The 7992-nt window shown below is 64.7% G+C and overlaps 1 long non-coding RNA gene across 1 annotated transcript; it reads right to left on the bottom strand.

The window, feature by feature from the left end:
* On the bottom strand, nt 1–2999 carry LOC149918027 (uncharacterized). The gene is made up of 2 exons (XR_016465728.1): nt 1081–2999; nt 1–882 (listed from the first exon to the last, which is right to left on the bottom strand). It is a non-coding gene; the product is annotated as an uncharacterized LOC149918027 (long non-coding RNA).
* Between the last annotated feature and the right edge of the window lie 4993 nt (nt 3000–7992).

The raw sequence follows: 7992 nt of genomic DNA, 5'->3' as shown, positions 1-7992 counted from the left end.
TATCACGTGGCTCTGACCCACACTAATTAAAATGGAGGAAGACAGGACACTCGCTGCGCCCGCGGGACTGAGAGGAAACACCCCTTTTGCGGCAAGCACCAAAGTCCTCCATTCCCCCCAGGGAAGTCGAAGCTAAGCTGCAGCCATCTTTCTGGAGGCCTAAAGGGAAAGCTCAGTCACTCCGTCACTCCACAAACACAAACAAGGAAAGGAAGGGGAACGCACACACACAGACAAGACTTTCCAGAAGGGAAGGACAACCCAGCGCAGCCAAACCCTGGGAATAAACCCATAACCGCGGGCAACAGACAAGAGCCTGTGACCTCTCCCTAGGCTGCACGGAGGCCGCAGACCTCAACGTGCCAAGGGGCTTCCCAGAAAAAGCCAAAGGCCAAATGCCGTGACGCGCACCCCGAGTACAGGGCCGTCACATTGACAGGCCACCACCAGGCAACCATGCCGAGGGGCCGGAGGAGGAAGCGGGGCAGGGGAGGAACGGCACTGCCCTGCTTACAGGGCGGCCTCGGGGTCCGGCGAGCTCCATTTCCCACTCAGGTGCGGAGAGGTGGCTTTCGCCCTCCGTTACAGGGGGCCACGCTCCCCAGGCAGCCAAAGGAGCAGCAAGGCAAAAGGCCAACTACAGCAAAGACCCAATCCCTGCTTACAGGGAGGTCGCCCAGCACAAAGCCGGCCTGGTCAACCAAGGCGCCGGCAACGCTCAACTCAAATGTGACTGCGCCCCCGCTAACGGGACAGGTGCTTTGCCCAGGGTGCCTCTCTCCTTCCCCCCCGCATCTGCACGCTTCTGCGCCCTCTTCTTGCTCGCTCCTGCCTCCCGCGTCGTCCCCACGCCGCTCCTTCTTCTTTCTTCTGCAGCAGCTCCTGAAACGTCAGCGGGGACACCGTTAGACCTGCCCAGCGGCAAGCCCACACGCCCCCGCCCCCCACCACCTGAAGAAAAAGGGAAACCCGACATCGCTAAGGAACTCGGCACGCGACCACCCAGCCAACGAAGGCCTTGCATGCCCCCTCCCCAGTCCACCCACCCCAGCAAAAACTCCTTTGAGCAGCTTTGCTCACCTCACTGGCGCACAGCGCGCTTCCAGCCGGTGCTGCGGGGGATCACAGAGGCGGGCAGACTGGGCAAATGGAGCTGGGCACACAAAAAGCAGCGGCCAAAGAGTCGGCTGCCCTGCTTACAGGGGGACCCCAGCCACTGCCACCACTGCAAAGGGCCTGGGACTCCGGGGCACTCTCGCTCCCTGGCTTACAGGGCAGCCCCCATCCCCAACGGCCGAGGGAGGCTCCTTCTCTCCCAGTCCGGGACACCTCGACCCACACCCCGCTAACGGGGCGGTCACCGAACACAGGCTGCCAGCCGAGCAAAGCGCTCGCGCACCCTGATCCTGATTACAGGCGGGTGGACGACACCCCTGGAGCCACAGAGCTCGGTTTCCCCCCCAGCGACAGGAACAACTCTCATCAGCCAGGCAGCGGGGCAACACGGCCAAAGGCCGCGGTCGGGGTCCCAGCCCCGGCGATTCCAGGGAGGGCGCAAACCCAACCCCACATCTCGCAGCCCCGTGCCTCTGAAAGGCCGGGGCCACATTCGCGCCCGACTACGGGGGCTCCCTCACAACGCAGCTCACCAAGCACTCACGGGGGGCACGCACAGCCCTGCCTACAGGACGGTACCCCCACATCCCACCCTCTGCAAGAAGCCCCGCGGAGCACGAGGCTCCCGCCAACGCCTGAGTTACAGGCTGGCCTGCCCGGCAGCAGCAGAACATCACCAACCTCCTGTCTTTGGGAGCCTGCGGAGCAACCTCGACCCACCCAGCGGGGAGGTCACCGCACACGCAAGCAGAACCTCAACCTGCGCCCTCTGACGGGACAGGGAGGGGTCGTTCCCATCGGCTGGATGGCTAGAGCAGCTGGCTGCAGTGCCGCAGCCTCCCCACACCTGGTTACAGGGTGGGCGCGCGGGCTGCTCGGGGGACTGAAGGCTCCGCAGCTTGAGACACACGCCCCGAGTACAGGGCTGTCACGCCACCAGCGGAACAGGCGGCCACGCAAGGATAGGCCCAAACCCCGACTACAGGGCGGCCTCGGCCACTGAACTATCACGTGGCTCTGACCCACACTAATTAAAATGGAGGAAGACAGGACACTCGCTGCGCCCGCGGGACTGAGAGGAAACACCCCTTTTGCGGCAAGCACCAAAGTCCTCCATTCCCCCCAGGGAAGTCGAAGCTAAGCTGCAGCCATCTTTCTGGAGGCCTAAAGGGAAAGCTCAGTCACTCCGTCACTCCACAAACACAAACAAGGAAAGGAAGGGGAACGCACACACACAGACAAGACTTTCCAGAAGGGAAGGACAACCCAGCGCAGCCAAACCCTGGGAATAAACCCATAACCGCGGGCAACAGACAAGAGCCTGTGACCTCTCCCTAGGCTGCACGGAGGCCGCAGACCTCAACGTGCCAAGGGGCTTCCCAGAAAAAGCCAAAGGCCAAATGCCGTGACGCGCACCCCGAGTACAGGGCCGTCACATTGACAGGCCACCACCAGGCAACCATGCCGAGGGGCCGGAGGAGGAAGCGGGGCAGGGGAGGAACGGCACTGCCCTGCTTACAGGGCGGCCTCGGGGTCCGGCGAGCTCCATTTCCCACTCAGGTGCGGAGAGGTGGCTTTCGCCCTCCGTTACAGGGGGCCACGCTCCCCAGGCAGCCAAAGGAGCAGCAAGGCAAAAGGCCAACTACAGCAAAGACCCAATCCCTGCTTACAGGGAGGTCGCCCAGCACAAAGCCGGCCTGGTCAACCAAGGCGCCGGCAACGCTCAACTCAAATGTGACTGCGCCCCCGCTAACGGGACAGGTGCTTTGCCCAGGGTGCCTCTCTCCTTCCCCCCCGCATCTGCACGCTTCTGCGCCCTCTTCTTGCTCGCTCCTGCCTCCCGCGTCGTCCCCACGCCGCTCCTTCTTCTTTCTTCTGCAGCAGCTCCTGAAACGTCAGCGGGGACACCGTTAGACCTGCCCAGCGGCAAGCCCACACGCCCCCGCCCCCCACCACCTGAAGAAAAAGGGAAACCCGACATCGCTAAGGAACTCGGCACGCGACCACCCAGCCAACGAAGGCCTTGCATGCCCCCTCCCCAGTCCACCCACCCCAGCAAAAACTCCTTTGAGCAGCTTTGCTCACCTCACTGGCGCACGGCGCGCTTCCAGCCGGTGCTGCGGGGGATCACAGAGGCGGGCAGACTGGGCAAATGGAGCTGGGCACACAAAAAGCAGCGGCCAAAGAGTCGGCTGCCCTGCTTACAGGGGGACCCCAGCCACTGCCACCACTGCAAAGGGCCTGGGACTCCGGGGCACTCTCGCTCCCTGGCTTACAGGGCAGCCCCCATCCCCAACGGCCGAGGGAGGCTCCTTCTCTCCCAGTCCGGGACACCTCGACCCACACCCCGCTAACGGGGCGGTCACCGAACACAGGCTGCCAGCCGAGCAAAGCGCTCGCGCACCCTGATCCTGATTACAGGCGGGTGGACGACACCCCTGGAGCCACAGAGCTCGGTTTCCCCCCCAGCGACAGGAACAACTCTCATCAGCCAGGCAGCGGGGCAACACGGCCAAAGGCCGCGGTCGGGGTCCCAGCCCCGGCGATTCCAGGGAGGGCGCAAACCCAACCCCACATCTCGCAGCCCCGTGCCTCTGAAAGGCCGGGGCCACATTCGCGCCCGACTACGGGGGCTCCCTCACAACGCAGCTCACCAAGCACTCACGGGGGGCACGCACAGCCCTGCCTACAGGACGGTACCCCCACATCCCACCCTCTGCAAGAAGCCCCGCGGAGCACGAGGCTCCCGCCAACGCCTGAGTTACAGGCTGGCCTGCCCGGCAGCAGCAGAACATCACCAACCTCCTGTCTTTGGGAGCCTGCGGAGCAACCTCGACCCACCCAGCGGGGAGGTCACCGCACACGCAAGCAGAACCTCAACCTGCGCCCTCTGACGGGACAGGGAGGGGTCGTTCCCATCGGCTGGATGGCTAGAGCAGCCAGCTGCAGTGCCGCAGCCTCCCCACACCTGGTTACAGGGTGGGCGCGCGGGCTGCTCGGCGGACTGAAGGCTCCCAGATAAAGCCAAAGGCCAAATGCCGTGACGCGCACCCCGAGTACGGGGCCGTCACATTGACAGGCCACCACCAGGCAACCATGCCGAGGGGCCGGAGGAGGAAGCGGGGCAGGGGAGGAACGGCACTGCCCTGCTTACAGGGCGGCCTCGGGGTCCGGCGAGCTCCATTTCCCACTCAGGTGCGGAGAGGTGGCTTTCGCCCTCCGTTACAGGGGGCCACGCTCCCCAGGCAGCCAAAGGAGCAGCAAGGCAAAAGGCCAACTACAGCAAAGACCCAATCCCTGCTTACAGGGAGGTCGCCCAGCACAAAGCCGGCCTGGTCAACCAAGGCGCCGGCAACGCTCAACTCAAATGTGACTGCGCCTCCGCTAACGGGACAGGTGCTTTGCCCAGGGTGCCTCTCTCCTTCCCCCCCGCATCTGCACGCTTCTGCGCCCTCTTCTTGCTCGCTCCTGCCTCCCGCGTCGTCCCCACGCCGCTCCTTCTTCTTTCTTCTGCAGCAGCTCCTGAAACGTCAGCGGGGACACCGTTAGACCTGCCCAGCGGCAAGCCCACACGCCCCCGCCCCCCACCACCTGAAGAAAAAGGGAAACCCGACATCGCTAAGGAACTCGGCACGCGACCACCCAGCCAACGAAGGCCTTGCATGCCCCCTCCCCAGTCCACCCACCCCAGCAAAAACTCCTTTGAGCAGCTTTGCTCACCTCACTGGCGCACGGCGCGCTTCCAGCCGGTGCTGCGGGGGATCACAGAGGCGGGCAGACTGGGCAAATGGAGCTGGGCACACAAAAAGCAGCGGCCAAAGAGTCGGCTGCCCTGCTTACAGGGGGACCCCAGCCACTGCCACCACTGCAAAGGGCCTGGGACTCCGGGGCACTCTCGCTCCCTGGCTTACAGGGCAGCCCCCATCCCCAACGGCCGAGGGAGGCTCCTTCTCTCCCAGTCCGGGACACCTCGACCCACACCCCGCTAACGGGGCGGTCACCGAACACAGGCTGCCAGCCGAGCAAAGCGCTCGCGCACCCTGATCCTGATTACAGGCGGGTGGACGACACCCCTGGAGCCACAGAGCTCGGTTTCCCCCCCAGCGACAGGAACAACTCTCATCAGCCAGGCAGCGGGGCAACACGGCCAAAGGCCGCGGTCGGGGTCCCAGCCCCGGCGATTCCAGGGAGGGCGCAAACCCAACCCCACATCTCGCAGCCCCGTGCCTCTGAAAGGCCGGGGCCACATTCGCGCCCGACTACGGGGGCTCCCTCACAACGCAGCTCACCAAGCACTCACGGGGGGCACGCACAGCCCTGCCTACAGGACGGTACCCCCACATCCCACCCTCTGCAAGAAGCCCCGCGGAGCACGAGGCTCCCGCCAACGCCTGAGTTACAGGCTGGCCTGCCCGGCAGCAGCAGAACATCACCAACCTCCTGTCTTTGGGAGCCTGCGGAGCAACCTCGACCCACCCAGCGGGGAGGTCACCGCACACGCAAGCAGAACCTCAACCTGCGCCCTCTGACGGGACAGGGAGGGGTCGTTCCCATCGGCTGGATGGCTAGAGCAGCTGGCTGCAGTGCCGCAGCCTCCCCACACCTGGTTACAGGGTGGGCGCGCGGGCTGCTCGGGGGACTGAAGGCTCCGCAGCTTGAGACACACGCCCCGAGTACAGGGCTGTCACGCCACCAGCGGAACAGGCGGCCACGCAAGGATAGGCCCAAACCCCGACTACAGGGCGGCCTCGGCCACTGAACTATCACGTGGCTCTGACCCACACTAATTAAAATGGAGGAAGACAGGACACTCGCTGCGCCCGCGGGACTGAGAGGAAACACCCCTTTTGCGGCAAGCACCAAAGTCCTCCATTCCCCCCAGGGAAGTCGAAGCTAAGCTGCAGCCATCTTTCTGGAGGCCTAAAGGGAAAGCTCAGTCACTCCGTCACTCCACAAACACAAACAAGGAAAGGAAGGGGAACGCACACACACAGACAAGACTTTCCAGAAGGGAAGGACAACCCAGCGCAGCCAAACCCTGGGAATAAACCCATAACCGCGGGCAACAGACAAGAGCCTGTGACCTCTCCCTAGGCTGCACGGAGGCCGCAGACCTCAACGTGCCAAGGGGCTTCCCAGAAAAAGCCAAAGGCCAAATGCCGTGACGCGCACCCCGAGTACAGGGCCGTCACATTGACAGGCCACCACCAGGCAACCATGCCGAGGGGCCGGAGGAGGAAGCGGGGCAGGGGAGGAACGGCACTGCCCTGCTTACAGGGCGGCCTCGGGGTCCGGCGAGCTCCATTTCCCACTCAGGTGCGGAGAGGTGGCTTTCGCCCTCCGTTACAGGGGGCCACGCTCCCCAGGCAGCCAAAGGAGCAGCAAGGCAAAAGGCCAACTACAGCAAAGACCCAATCCCTGCTTACAGGGAGGTCGCCCAGCACAAAGCCGGCCTGGTCAACCAAGGCGCCGGCAACGCTCAACTCAAATGTGACTGCGCCCCCGCTAACGGGACAGGTGCTTTGCCCAGGGTGCCTCTCTCCTTCCCCCCCGCATCTGCACGCTTCTGCGCCCTCTTCTTGCTCGCTCCTGCCTCCCGCGTCGTCCCCACGCCGCTCCTTCTTCTTTCTTCTGCAGCAGCTCCTGAAACGTCAGCGGGGACACCGTTAGACCTGCCCAGCGGCAAGCCCACACGCCCCCGCCCCCCACCACCTGAAGAAAAAGGGAAACCCGACATCGCTAAGGAACTCGGCACGCGACCACCCAGCCAACGAAGGCCTTGCATGCCCCCTCCCCAGTCCACCCACCCCAGCAAAAACTCCTTTGAGCAGCTTTGCTCACCTCACTGGCGCACGGCGCGCTTCCAGCCGGTGCTGCGGGGGATCACAGAGGCGGGCAGACTGGGCAAATGGAGCTGGGCACACAAAAAGCAGCGGCCAAAGAGTCGGCTGCCCTGCTTACAGGGGGACCCCAGCCACTGCCACCACTGCAAAGGGCCTGGGACTCCGGGGCACTCTCGCTCCCTGGCTTACAGGGCAGCCCCCATCCCCAACGGCCGAGGGAGGCTCCTTCTCTCCCAGTCCGGGACACCTCGACCCACACCCCGCTAACGGGGCGGTCACCGAACACAGGCTGCCAGCCGAGCAAAGCGCTCGCGCACCCTGATCCTGATTACAGGCGGGTGGACGACACCCCTGGAGCCACAGAGCTCGGTTTCCCCCCCAGCGACAGGAACAACTCTCATCAGCCAGGCAGCGGGGCAACACGGCCAAAGGCCGCGGTCGGGGTCCCAGCCCCGGCGATTCCAGGGAGGGCGCAAACCCAACCCCACATCTCGCAGCCCCGTGCCTCTGAAAGGCCGGGGCCACATTCGCGCCCGACTACGGGGGCTCCCTCACAACGCAGCTCACCAAGCACTCACGGGGGGCACGCACAGCCCTGCCTACAGGACGGTACCCCCACATCCCACCCTCTGCAAGAAGCCCCGCGGAGCACGAGGCTCCCGCCAACGCCTGAGTTACAGGCTGGCCTGCCCGGCAGCAGCAGAACATCACCAACCTCCTGTCTTTGGGAGCCTGCGGAGCAACCTCGACCCACCCAGCGGGGAGGTCACCGCACACGCAAGCAGAACCTCAACCTGCGCCCTCTGACGGGACAGGGAGGGGTCGTTCCCATCGGCTGGATGGCTAGAGCAGCCAGCTGCAGTGCCGCAGCCTCCCCACACCTGGTTACAGGGTGGGCGCGCGGGCTGCTCGGCGGACTGAAGGCTCCCAGATAAAGCCAAAGGCCAAATGCCGTGACGCGCACCCCGAGTACGGGGCCGTCACATTGACAGGCCACCACCAGGCAACCATGCCGAGGGGCCGGAGGAGGAAG

This window comes from Phasianus colchicus, chromosome 4 (genome assembly GCF_987193195.1).
Source record: "Phasianus colchicus chromosome 4, bPhaCol1.hap1.1, whole genome shotgun sequence".
Lineage (NCBI taxonomy): Eukaryota > Metazoa > Chordata > Aves > Galliformes > Phasianidae > Phasianus > Phasianus colchicus.
The sequence above is the reverse complement of the archived record's forward strand: the minus strand, read 5'-3'. Positions and strand labels throughout refer to the sequence as shown.